The sequence below is a fragment of the Ursus americanus genome, chromosome 1, assembly GCF_024610735.1.
Source record: "Ursus americanus isolate L20-20 chromosome 1, mUrsAme1.1.p, whole genome shotgun sequence".
Lineage (NCBI taxonomy): Eukaryota > Metazoa > Chordata > Mammalia > Carnivora > Ursidae > Ursus > Ursus americanus.
Genome location: NC_142127.1, coordinates 72886713 through 72901104, shown reverse-complemented (window position 1 = coordinate 72901104; position 14392 = coordinate 72886713). Strand labels below are relative to the sequence as shown.

The window sequence follows — 14392 nt, the reverse complement described above, 5'->3', positions numbered from 1 at the left end:
AGATTTGTGTAGTAATAAAAGGGTGAGGGAATCGGTTATGAATAAAAGGGTTATGAAGCTATGTTAGTAATAGTAGGAATGGACAGGAAGAAACAACCATAAGAGATGTTTTAAAGGAGGGAGTGTGTCAGTTAAGAGTGTGGTTCAGGGCTCTGGAAGATCTGGTTCAAGTTTCTGTTCTCAGACTCTTCTTCACTGTGTGATCTTGGGCAAATAGAGTCATTCAGTACCTGTCTGAGCCTCAATTTTCTTAGCTGTAAAATGAATATGAATAGTATACTATCACATTGCATGGTTATAAGGATTAAAGAACAGAAGCCACATAAAGTTCTTAGCACCATGTTGTAAAACTGCTTAAGAATGCATTTTTTCTTTTTCTTTTTTTTTTTTTTTTGTTCTGTTGAGGCACTTTATTTGCATGTATGTATTACGTCCCTAGAAAAAGAATCCCAGGATTTTCCCTCCTGTGTGTTTTCCTCTTGCGTTTTCATGGTCCATGATGCCAACCGAGGTTGTCAGTACAGTGAAACCAAACTGGTGGGACGGGAGCAGATTATTCTGCCATTTCTCTAGATCTTTGAGTTGTTCTTCAAATCTGGGGCCGATCACTCCACGCTTGTTTAACCTGCCTGTGAGGTTCACACCAATTTTCCCGGCTGTGTAATCATCAAGGATTTCAAATTCACCAAAGTAACCACACTTCATCATCATAGTTAGAAACCAGATGATGACTTTGGAGCATGGCCTAACAAGAATGTGGCATTTACCTCTCTTTTCAGCATTGTTAATGCTCTTGAGAGCATCCACCAGGACATTCATGTGCGTCACTATGGCAGCACTGAAAGATGGTGGAAAGAACAAACAATTTTATTACTAAAAGTACAGTCCTTGGCAACAGTAATCATTGTGAAGAGTGGAAGAATCGACAGGACCAGCTGCCTAATTGAATTGAGTGAAAGGAAAGGGGTCACTAATGACAGGTTTTGAACTTGGGTTACTGAAAGTGAGACCACAGAAACAGGGAAGTCAGGAGGGGAAGCTGAGGACGATGAAGAGGCTGGTTTTGCAGTGTGGAATGGAGGAGGTTGCCCTGCCCTCTGGCACCAAGAAGGAGACCGCCCCACCTCCTGAGCCTGTCTTCTGGGCCCTTGGTGGCAGTGGCCACAAGCCTCTGAACGGCCTTTTGGGTCATTCTTCCCTTTCTTGAACATGAACACATGTTCGATGCCGAATACCCCTATCAGCCCATTTCCTGCCAGTAGAATCCCAGAAGTCTGACAGCCTTCCTTCATTTTGTCCTGGCTCTGTCCCCTCCAGACCAGGCTGGCACTGTTTCTACTGAGAAGGGTGGTTACATCCACAAGTCACAGGCCTAATCTCTGTGGCAAATGGTTGTTCGGGGACACAGGAGTTTTCTCCAGAGCATGCTGTCACTTTGTTGCAAAATGGATAGGCAGAGTATTTTCCAACTCTTCAAGTTCTGGATCCTTTTTGCTTGTTCAATTTCTCTCTCTCCTCTTTTATCTTACTGTAAGCAGCAAGGAGAAACCAAGCTGTGCCTTCAACACTTTGCTTAGAAATCTCTTCAATTAAATATCCAAGCTCATCTTTTGTGTGTGTGTGGGGGGGTGGGCAGCAAAGCAAGGTTTATTGAGCAATAACAAAGTGATAGTACAAAGCTCCTGAGGAGGGAGGGGACCCGAGAGGGTTGCCCTCCAAGCTCAACATTTTTAAGTTCTACTTTCCATTCCAGGGAACACCGTCCAGCCAAATCCTCTACCACTTTCTAGCAAAGACTGTCTTTCCTCCAATTTCTAATTAAATGCTCCTCATTTCCACCTCAAGCACTTACATTTTCAGCAACATTCTTTTCGAGGCCGTCTAGGTTTTTTTCTCTCATGCCCTAAAAACTCTTCCAGCTTCCACTTATTACCTTATTCCAAAGCACTTCCACACTTTTAAGTATTTGTTACAGCAGCACCCTACTTCCCAATACCAAAATCTATATTCTTTTGCTGGGACTGCCGTAAGGCAAGTACCACACATGGGGTGGCTTAAAGAACACACATTTATTGTTTCACAATTCTGGAAGTTAGATATCTGAATCCTAGACAATGCCAGGGTTGGTTCTTTCAGGGCTGTAAGGAAAAGATTTGCTCCAAGGCTCTCTCTGTGGCTTCTAGATAACCGTGTTCTCTCTGTGAACAACCATATTCTCTCTCTTCATATGGCCCTATGGGATACCTCTCCCTGCATCCAAATTTCTCCTTTTTATAAGGGCCCTAGTCATATTGGATTAGGGCCCAACCTAATGACATCATTTTAATTTCATTACTTTTATAAAAACCCTGTCTCCAAATAAGGTCTCATTCTGAGGTACTGGGGATTAGGACTCCAACGTCTTTTTTGTGAGGGACACAATTCAATCTATAACAATTGAATTATGGGAGTTGATCAAGGGGATTTTACAACCAAATTATTCACTTTTGGATTTTCTACATCAGTCTTGTGCTTTCAGAGCATGACAGTTTTTGACACTCCTCATCTGTTTTGATGAGAGCCTCCAAGTCCAGGAGAAAGCAAGCAAAGAGATAACATGATGCCTTTTGTTGATGATAGTAGCTTAATGGGGAGGGTGTGGGGAAGGAAGCACCAAAATAGTAACACTGATTCCTTTTCCAGCCTTGCCATAGATGGGTCTCCTGACTTCTAACAAAATAAACTTTCACTGATGAGCTGATTGTCCATTTCAGTGTCTCCTCTGCCACAGTAGAAGCCCCTTTGGCATGGAGCGCTTAAGGACACATAGAATTTATATCTCTGAATAGAATTTAATCACAAGTCTGTCTAGGGATCTGATTTAGATTCTTTCATGTGCAAAAGTCATCATTTTAAATGGCTATTGTAGAGTTTATGTTGGAGACAACCTTACAGAAATGGCAAAATATGCTCTTTATGGTAGAACAGCAACTGAGTGCTTCTGTGATTTTAAAGAAGGTTCTAAGCTATAGAAAACTCCTGAAATCCCATTGTATTTTCACTCTAATAATGATACTAGAAATATTAATTTATGAAGCATTTTCCCTCACATCATTCTATCATAAACTATGAACTCAAAATACTCAAGGTTTCTGTAGTACCAATGTAGTTGTTTGTTTTTCTTTTATTTTTGACCCCCATTTGGGCCCCTTTCCTTTTACTTTTCACCGTTCTATTTACTTCCTGTTCTGTGCAAAAATGAGGCACTTGACCAGAAATATTCAAATCTATGCGCCTGCACACGGAAAAGAGTCTGCTTATTATCTATGAAATCTGGATCAGACGCTTCCTGATTGTCTGCAACATTTTGTCAGACTCTCCGTGAGTCCTGTCATCTGGCACAGATTTTTTTCTTCATGGAAGGCCTTCCCAAGCCTGTGTCTGGTTTGTCAGCTCCCATCTTCTGACTGACAGAGCCGACTTACTCTGCATTGATCGTCACCCCCTTCGCCATGCCAAGGAAACAGATGGAATGAAAGGAATAGGAATCAATAAGATTAAGAAAGTTTAATTTCCTTGGTCTTCCCACAGTATGCCACCTTCATTCCGAAGCTAGAGTTTTCAAAGGAATGAAATACAGCGTCTTTAAAGAAAACCAAGGGTGTAGAAGCCTCTTGATTGCTTTGGAGTTTGCTCTGCCACAGCTTGACTGTTTTCTTCTTTTTCTTTCCTTATAATTACAAAATTTATTCTGTATGTAATTTTCCCTCATACTCACTTTTGTTTTGACTGCATGCTAGTTATTAAAGATGAGAGTTACAGGAGAGCCAAAAATCTATGCACGACTCTATCCACATAGGTTGTGAAGCATAGTAGAAAGCGCACAGCCTCTGAAGGCAAACAATCCACGTTCAAGTCACAGCTCCGTTATTTACAGACTCTGAGATCTTTCAGTGTGTTGAGCCTCTTCGAGCCTCAGTTTCCTCGTCTTTGAGAACATCAATGTTACCATGTTGATGGAGGTTCTGAAGGGAAGCACATGGAACATCTTGAACAGAGCGGGATACTGGGTTGACACCCACTGATGGTAGCCATTTATCACTACTCATCGGTGCACTACGAAAACGTAGAGGTAGATGTAGAAAACAAGGAACATTTCTGTGGAAAAACTTCAAAAAGATAGTCATGAGATTTGATTCCTTTTCAATCAGAACAGATAATATACTTTTTGGCACAAACGAAGCAACTGATAGTAAAGTTTTAGGCACATGCTAAAACACTTTTATAGCTTTTAATGGCCTCTGGGGTTTCGTGCTTGGAAATAGTTGTCTAACATGTTATTCAAATTAACACCATATATAAGCCCAATGCTTCTGGTGGGATGTAAGCAGAAAAAGTATCTAACGACACACAAAATGCCAGTTGTTGATACCATTGTTATAAAACTCTGCAGAAATATGTTATAACTACTTTTGTTAGAATATTTGGTTCACTCATATTAGCCGAAATGATAGAGAAGACAAGGATAAACTCTGTCAGAGATAAACGAAGCCAGACACTAAAGTGGTAAGGACAGATTTTAATTAGTCATATACTGTTGCAAAAAGGAAGAGGGCCCAGGGTGAACTGAACTCAATTCGGATTTGTACAGAGTTGGCCTGACGTTTTAAAGAGAATGAGAGAGTAGGGAGGAGGTGAGCGGGGGCTCAGTAGAGTCAGGGGAAGAAAAGAATTACAAAGAGTTGGTTAGTGGAAGTGCTGATTGGGCAAGTTGTGTCCATTAGCTGGTAGTTATCAAAGTCGGGAGTCTATCTTCTCACAGAGGTGAGATCCACGGGCCCTATGTAGCCTGATGATTACCTCTGAGAGGAACGGCTTTCAGGTCTTTGAGAAAGACACTCCTAAGTTGTGGGAGATACCGATACATCTCAGAGACAGAGGGAGGATTTACTATTGTGAAGTTTACCCTTTAGTATACACTCTAAGAAAAAGTGGTCGGGGGCTTCTCATCAGGCGTTGGCTAGAACGGTAAATGCCATAAGACTTGCCCTCATGGAACTTGTAGTCTAGTATCACCTCGCACCTATTAGAATGGCTACTATGCACAGGACAAGAAATAACAGGAGTGGAAGACATGGAACCCTAGTGCACTGTTGGTGGGAATATAAATTCTCACAGTCACTATAGAAAACAGTACGGAGTTTCCTCAAAAAACTAAAATTAAAACTATCATATGACTCAGCAATTCTACTTCTGGGTATTCATTAAAGAAAACACAAACTCTAACCCGAAAGTATGTATGTACCCTCACGTTCATTGGGGCTTTATTTACGATAGCCAAGGTATGGAAACAACCTAAGAGTCCCCTGATAGATGAGTGAATAAAGACGATGTGATATATACACATATTATATAACTAAGAATTTATATATTATTAATATAATTATTATATAATGTATAAATAATAATATATGTTTCAGCCATAAAAAAAGGAAATCTTGCTATTTGTGACAACATGGGGAACCTTAAGAGTGTGATGCTAGGTGAAATAAGTCAGGCAGAGAAAGACAAATAGCCCTGATCTCACTTTGTCAATTATATGTGGAATCTAATTAAAAAAAGAGAAAAGAGTTCAGCTCATGGATATAGAGACTAGATTGGTGGTTGCCTGAGGTGGGGGGTGGGTAAAATGAGGAAGGGTGGTCAAAAGATACAGATCTGCAGGTATAAAATAAATAAGTCCCGGGGCTGTAATGTACAGCATAGTGACTATAGTTAATAATAGAAAATAATTTGAGTCAAAATACCCAATATGATAGATTATCAAGTAATCAAATTATATGTTGTGTGCATGTTTTATGCCTGAAGAAGAAATTTAACAACATTCTATTGTTGGGTTCTGTGTGTGTGTGTGCGTGTGCGTGTGTGTGGCATTAAAGGGCTTTTAATTTTCTCTCAATTCTTCCCTGTTATTTTTTTTATGAAAAAAACATGTTTTTATCATCAGATACAATCGTAAAATTTTGTGAAATTCCTTCAAATATTGCTTCTTAAATGAAACTCATTTGCTCAAAGTACATTTTATTTTTATTTATTTATTTATTTTAAAGATTTTATTTATTTATTTGACAGGGAGAGAGAGAGCACAAGCAGGGGGAGCAGCAGGCAGAGGGAGAGGGAGAAGCAGGCTCCCCGCTCAGCAGAGCCCAACATGGGGCTTGATCCCAGGACCCTGGGAGTGCTTAACCAACCAGGCGTCCCTCAAAGTACTTTTTAAACTGTAGAGTGTAATAAAAATAAAAGGGATTATCATTATTGACTCTGGAATTATTAGTGTTCAGTGGACTTCATGTAAAATCATAAAAATTTAGGTCTGTGCTTGGCTTATACTCAGGTTTTGTTACAGCATGTACATTTTTTGAAGGAAGATGCAATTTGAATACTCTTATCATTGAACAACTACTCTGTATTCCTCAGAAACACATCACACGGAATTCAATATAGAAACAGGTTAGATATGGTAAAATGTGACCTACACACACTGCAGCTGTCTCTGGGCGAACGTGAACAGGCGGAAAGTCAGTCTCTGACAAATTGTCAGGGTTTTCTTTCTTCTTTTTTTAAAGTCGCTTTTATGGTTGGATACTCCAAGGTTTTCAGGGTGCTTCAAAGATGTATCTGAATATTACCTGCCCTTTGGGATGTCCTCAGAATCACAAATTTTTCCTGTTGAGACATCTAATTAAAGGAAGCCATCCTGTGTGGATAAACAGGGTCACTTGTCTCAATGCTTTGTAAAACTGCCCTCTCGAAGGTTCCTTTTCTCTCAGGAGCCTCTCTGCCTCACTCCAACAGTCTGCTCTTTGCGGCTTCATTCTTTGGATGCCCTTTGGTCTTCATGTTGCATCTTGTGGCTTTGCTGTGAATAGCTCTTCTTTGAACCTTCCCCTCAGCTGCTGATGGCTCAGCTGTGCACAGTTTGGGGTGTGCAGCATATTAAAGGGTGGACAGCATCTTCAGAACAGTTCATGGGCCTTGTTGTAGGTGACAATAAGCATGTGAGGAGGGAGTTGGGAGTTGGGTACCACAGGAATCTTCACTGGGTGGCAGGTGTTAAGAAGCCTGTAGAGATAGATGAGGATTTTTATTATTATCTTACTAGGCTTTATGTTGGGTGGTTGAGCGTCCATAGAAATGCTCATAATGCTCTCATTGCTTGAATCAAGGTTAAATAGACAAATGCATAGTAATGTCCCTGGCCCCTTAGTTAGAGCTCTCTTAGGTCCTTTCTAACAACTTGCCACATAGAACAATATGATTTTCCTGGGTTTATAATGGTCGATAGCTATTGAATTCATGTACGAATTTCTACTGGGAGGTTGTCTGCCAAATATTTACAATATATGCTGAAAATCTTACATCAATATGTGAGTCTGATCTTCAGATGTATATGTATATTTGGGAAAAATCAAAACAACATTGTCTCCCCCAAAAATAAAACAATAGAAAAACACACACACATACGCACAAAATCCCCAAAGACTTGACTTGTATATGAGAAAGAAGAAAAGTTTTCAAAAAATTATCAGACTTCACAATATATGGATACAAATTTATTAACATAGGGTACGAAAGAAGGAGCTCAAACCAACAATTATAATGCGGTCAAATTAAAAATTTTACTATTAAATGAGAGAGGAAAATAGAATTGTCAGTAGACTTCCTTGAGCTTGTCGTATTAAAAGCACCTAGGACGAGTGTGAATTCATTCAGTCAACATACATTCATTTGCCACTTCTGTATACGCTAGGCACCGGGAGAGGTATATGGGGATGCAGAGTCGCATCACATGCATAACTCTTTACAAGGTGCACGGAGGGAAGACCCTGTGAAGGCACAGGGCAAGACAGCCATTCCGAGGCAGGTGGGACTTTGGACCGACTAGCCATCCAGTTGTATAGGATCACTGAGATTGTTTTATTTACTTGATATTAGTTACATATGAGGGGCACGTCATGGTGGGGTTTTGCTGTAGAGATTGAAGGAAAGAAAGAATGAATGAATCAGGAGACAGAGGATCAAAATATTTCAACTTCACCATCTTTTCTAGCTGAGGTGGCCACGATGGAGAACATCATGCTTAAGCATTGTCTGGTCGGCAATCCTAAGGCATAGACATACAAGGGGAAAAAAAGAATAAAAAGCGAAATAACATAAGGAGAAGATAAAAAATTAAAAAGAACAACAAGTGAATGAACAGTAGGAGTCGTATGCCTGCCAAGGGAAGGGGAGTTTTAGCTTAGGAGAGCTACCCACTAGCACTGGGTTTTGTGCTCTGATTGTTTCAAGACAAAAGTTGTAGTTTCAATAAGGTTTCCTATTTTCTAGATTTCTTAGATATTTCACAGCATCCTACTGTAAGTAAGCCAGTGCATTAGCCATAGACCGCACCGTCCCATGGATGCTGCAGTATTCGGTGTTCAATCACCTTTAAGTGTAGAGGATGCTTAAAATTAAATAATCCATGAAGTCATCTAGGAAATAAGAAAACATGTGATTACTATGCATTTATTAGTGAGCCACGGATTCCTTGCTGTTTCAAGCCAGTTCGAGTACATGAAAAGAAGCCTTTCGTAATAATTCAGCTGTAATAACATGCCTCATTTAGAATGTATTAGGAATACACTTCTCTTACTGCTTATTTAAAAAGGAAAGAATATATCAGGAAATTATCTCTTCATTTCAGTTTATTAGAAAATTGGGTATCAATTATGCTCAATAGCAATTAAATTTCTCCAATTTATTATGCTATACCTTGAATGAATAGTCAAAGAGGACATGGTATAAAATGTATATATTACAAGGATAGTTTGAGTAATATGGTGGAATGCCTCTATCGCAAGATCTGGGAGACCTTGGAATCAGACTCAAATTCTAATGATTTGTGCGGCTCTGAGACCTGGTGGTGTAATGCATGGTATAATCTCCTCTTGTCCTGCATTGTGTGTCAGAAATTGTTTGTGAAAGGATTCTTCACTTTTGTAGCTTTCTTTATCTAGGCTCTGCACGGAGCATGTATACTGTATGATTTTTCACTGTTGATCTTGTGCAGATGTTTGCTATAGAAACATAAGGAAGGGTTTTGAAAACAATTGCTTTTTAAAAGAGATTGGGGGCTAGGAATGCTTTGGAGATGTTCGTTAGTCCTCCCATTTGAATTTAAAGCAGCTCTGAACAGCCAGTTCATTGTTAGGTGTTGTGATTATGAATGGGGTACCTCTGTGTGAAACTATCAAGTTCCTCTTAGAAGACCTTCCAAGCAGAAAATAACCTTTCATTTCCTGGCCTTTACCTCCCAGAAGGGGGGTGGGGTGGGGTGGGGAGGGTTGCAAATAAGCCCAGCTTTATGCAAACCCAAGAATATATGGTGTAATTGGTTCTTTGGATAGGCCAGATCGAGCTGCATGAAGAGTGGTCTCTTGGCCAAATCATCTAGGAGGTCATCAGCCAACTATTCTAGAAATTTAATGATCTAGCCATATCCTTTTGTTGTAATCTTCCTACAGTAAATGATCTAGTTATATCCTTTGTTTTAACCTTCCTACAGTATTAATACCCAAAGCATGAAAAATAACCGAACAATAACAAAATTGATGAACAGTTTAGAGGTGCCATTGTTTACTGGATGCTCTCATCTCATTCTTTTTTCCTGAATATACCCGTGTCATTGAGTTCTACTAAAATTATTTTTTGGAGGTACTTTTTTATGATTGCACTTCTGAGGCTTGCTGCTTGTATTTGATCGTGGTTTCTAGTCTACCATCTATTAACTTTCAATGTTGAAACCGTAGGGAAAGGCCTGTGTAAGTGCAGTAAATTTTGGATTTTTTTTTTTGTAAACTTGATAAATTTAGCAAAAGTTACCAGAACTTATTATACATATGGATAAAATGGTTCAGTTTAGTAGTCACTTTAAGAGATGTTAGTTTTTTACTATTTTTGTGAGGAATAACTTATATTCATTAACATTCTTTAACATATGAATCATAGTTATTTTAACTTCCTTGTTCATTTATTGGCAAATTTCTTCTGACTGACTTTTCCCTTGACTATTCATCACATTATCCTGTGTAGCGATTTCTATTTTGGATATTCAGGGTTGATGGGTAGTTGAGATTGGGGTTCTGCTATCTTTCTCCGAAGAGTGTTAAGTCATGGTGTAAAAAGCAGCTAGATTATTGGCAGATTACTTTGGAGGCTTGGTTTCTCTTTTAGAGGGTGGGTCTATTTTTAGAATTTTCCTAGTCTAGAGTGAATCCCTTAAGTTCTGAGAAGTAATTTTTACTCTGAAGCACAGTCCTCTGGGGTGTCCACAGAAAGGCTGAGAGGTTTACCAAGGCCCCTTCTAACTCAGAAGGACGTGAGTTCAAACTCTCTCTCCCCTGTGCTGCGTGGTACCTGAAAGTTCTACACATACCGATCAGTCTTCCAGATATTGTTTGCCTTTGAATTCCCTGAAGTCCATACTGTACATGCCCAGCTTAGGGGTCAGCCAAGAGTTCAGGAGACTTGAGATGCAGATTTTTGGTTTCCCCTTCTGTTTTTCCTTCTTTATAGCATCTCCTCCCTCTTCACAGCTGCTCTGAAAGTATCATTCACCTTCTTCTGGCTCTTCATATCTAAAAGACTCTAACGTTCTGCTTTATTTCTAGAGTATATAGTATAGACCGAGGAGTACCTTCAGATGATAGGCCTGATAGGTATGTATTTCTCCCAGTGTGATTCCATTTTTTTCCAAGGGTCAAACCCTCCCCAGTGTATGCCTTCTTTTGGCCACTCTCATTACTTTCAAAAAATGTTTACTATCTTGTCCAGAGGCCGTAATTGTTATCTGCAGGAGTACAGGCTATTCCTATACAAATACATACTGGAACTCCAAAAAAAAGCATTTTGATTGTGTCCTTAGTTTTACCTTTGGAAATTAAAAATAAAGAAATGAAAAATATATATACGTGTGTGTGTGTGTATAAAATGAAATGTGCTTTAATAATTTTCACGGTATATGCATAAGCCCTTGAACTATTATACCATAAAAAGGACTTCCTTAGATTTGGGTTTCTTTCTAAGGTTATATAACAAATATGTCTACCTTTGTTTGGTCTAAAGCTGGACTCATGACTTTTCTGCAAAACATGGCCTTCCTCTAGTGTTTCTTATTTTAATAACTAGCTCCCAGTTGTTTGACCCAAAACTCAAGAATTCCTCCTTGTATCCTCTCTTTTCTTTAATCTATCATGCAAGAGTCAGGAACAGCAAGGATGAGGCACCTAGGCTCTGCCTGCTTTTAAACCCTGCTCTTTCTCTGACTAGCCACATGATCTTGTCATAAGTCACAAAAGGCTTAGACTAGTGGCTGGCACAGAATAACTGCTAAATAAATATTTTATTACCACCAATAACAAAATTAATTGATCAACTGATCAATTATCAGTCTTTACATATCATCATTTCTGTCCTGTTTCTCTGCCCTTTCCCAGTCTGAGCTCCCACTCCCACTGCTGTAGTAACCACCTAATTCTTTCTATTTTTACTCCGCCTCCCCAATTCTTTTCCCACAATACAGCCAGATTGAAGTTTTCAAACACAGTGAGCACATCACTCTGCTCCGTAATACTCTCTAGTGGCTTCCATTTGCTTTTGGCATAAATTCACACTTACATCCTTACCGTGACTGTACGGCCTCATATTATACAGGCTCGGCTTTCCTCTCAGACCCCACACGGCAACAGTCTCCTCTCTTTCATGCTGTGACCACATTGGCCTTTAAAAAAAATTGCTGTTGCTAGAACTCACCCATCTTTGATTTACTTTTGTACACTTGTACAATCTCTTTCATGTTTCAGTTCCATTGTTACTTCTTCAGGGTAACTCTTCTTTTCCAACCCTCCCTTCTAAACAACCTGGTTCAATTAACCCAAAAGCTTGGTTTTGAGATGATGAATAAAGTTGATAGGTCTCTAACCAGGCCGACAAGGAAAAAAGAGAAAAGACCCAAATTACCAATACCAGAAATGAGAGAGAAAATATTGCTATGGTCCCTGAAGATATTAAAAGGATAATAAAGGAAATTTATAAGGAACTTTATGGCCATAAATTGGACAAATTAAATGCAATGGACAAATTCTCGACAGACACAAATTCCCAAAGCTCACTCAAGAATAAATGGATAGGGGTGCGTGGGTGGCTCTGTCAGTTAAGCCTCCAACTCTTGGTTTTGGCTCAGGTCATGATCTCATGGGTTGTGGGATAGAGCCCCACAGCAGGCTCCAACGCTCAGCAGGGGGTCTGCTTGAGATTCTCTGTTGCCCTCTGTCCCCCCTCCTTGCTCACATGTGCATTCTCTCTCTTTCTCTCTCTCTCTCTAATAAATAGATCTTAAAAAAGAATAAGAATAAGAATAAGAAGAAGAAGAAGAAGAAGAAGAAGAAGAAGAAACGGGTAACATGAATAGTCCTATAATCTATTTCAAAAGTTGAGTTCGTAGTTAAAAACCTTTCAACAAAGAATACTCCTGGCCCAGATGGCTTCACTGGTGAATTCTGCCAAACATTTAAAGAAGAGGTAGTACCACTCCTACACAAACTTTTCCATAAATACAAGAGGTAGGAATACTTTCCAACTTATTTTATGAGGCTTGCATAGTTTCCGACAAGAAATGAGTTATAATTATTATCTTTATTCTTCTGCATGTAATGTCATTTTTTTCTGGCTGCCTTCAAGATTTTCTCTTTATTTTTGTTTTTGAGCTGCTGGAATAGGATGTGTCCAAAGTGTGTGATGGTTTTTTTTTGTGAATGTTACTAGTGGTGTATATCATGTGTAGTGTTCTCTGAACTTGTTGAATCTGTGGTTTGGTGTTGTTCGTTATTTTTGGAAAATTCTTAGCCATTATTTATGAAAATATTTCTCATGCCCTATTCTTTCTTCCTTACATCTGGATTCCAATTACACATATATTAGACCTCTTAATATTGTTCTGCAAGTCTTCGGTTCTTTGCTCTGTGTTTTTCATTATTTGTTCCTTTAATGTTTCCGACTGGGTAATTTCTATTGATTTTAAGCTTCCTCTTTTTTTTTCCTAGGCTCAGTAGTGTTGAATCTACTGAAGAGCTGATTAGAGGCATTCTTGATCTCTTCCATGATTCTTATTTGTAGCATTTCCATTTGTGTCTTTCTTTTAGTTTCCATCTCTCTGTTGAAATTCTCTAACTCTGCATGCATGTTGTCCATTTTCCACAAGAGCCTTTAACATAATAGTTCTTTTAAATTCTTTGTCTGATTATTCCAACAAGGGGGTCATAGTTGAGTATTCTGTTGTTTCTTGTCTCTGCCTTTATCATCATTCTTTCCCAATTTCCTTACATACTTTTTCTCCTGTTTTTAAATTTTTTCCTCATATTTTGGAGCCCTCATATAAAAAGAAGGGAACTTGGGGCTCCTTCCTGGCTCAGTTGGAAGAACATGCAATTCTTGATCTCAGGGCCATGAGTTAGAGCCCCATGTTGGGTGCAGAGATTACTTAAAATAAATAAATAAATAAATAAAATAAATAAATAAATAAACAAACAAACTTAAAAAAAAAAAGAAGGAACTTATATTAGTAAGAGAACTTAATAGTATTTCTTTACTATATACTTATGGGTACATTTCTATCTTCAATTACGAATATCTCTCATGACTGATTGTCTCCTAAGTCTTCAGATAATTTCATATACTTCAATGTCTCCAAATACCAACCATCTACTTTTAGTGCTGCTATATGTTTCCTGGGTTCTGGGCCTGTATTTCTAGAAGACTGCTAGATCTCTCCACTTGGAATTGTAACTGACTTGAAGTCTAATGTGTCCAAAATAACACTGATCATTTTTTCCCTAAGTCTCTGCTTATACCATCATCCTGGTCATCATGAGAATCTTCATTATCATTATCATCTCTTTACTCATACCCCTTATTCTATCAGTGTATCCTTTAAATTTTCCTTGAATCTGATCATACTGTCACTGCTTCCATCCCCAAATTGACATTATCTCTTGTTTATAATAATATTTCTGCCACACTGCTGAGGCTACTGTCTCAGATCTACCCGTCCTCAATCTTCATCCTGCTTAAGCATCTTTTAGGCTCTGGCATTATTCCTTATAATAAACACTTTTAACAGCTGAATGATATTACATGAAAATGCTTTACTGTGAGTTCAATTCTGATTTTAACAATTTTAGAGATTACAAAAGAACAACATAATTATAGCCTTTTGTAATGTTTGGGTTATTTTCTCAGAGTAAATTCCTAAGAAGCTCATTATTAGGTTAAAAGATATTAAGGCTTTTGATACGAATTACAATGTGGTCTTCAA

At 38.7% G+C, this 14392-nt stretch overlaps 1 pseudogene; it reads right to left on the bottom strand.

The window, feature by feature from the left end:
- Positions 1-435: 435 nt before the first annotated feature.
- LOC123798037 (small ribosomal subunit protein uS8 pseudogene) lies at positions 436-849 on the bottom strand (annotated as a pseudogene).
- Positions 850-14392: the final 13543 nt, after the last annotated feature.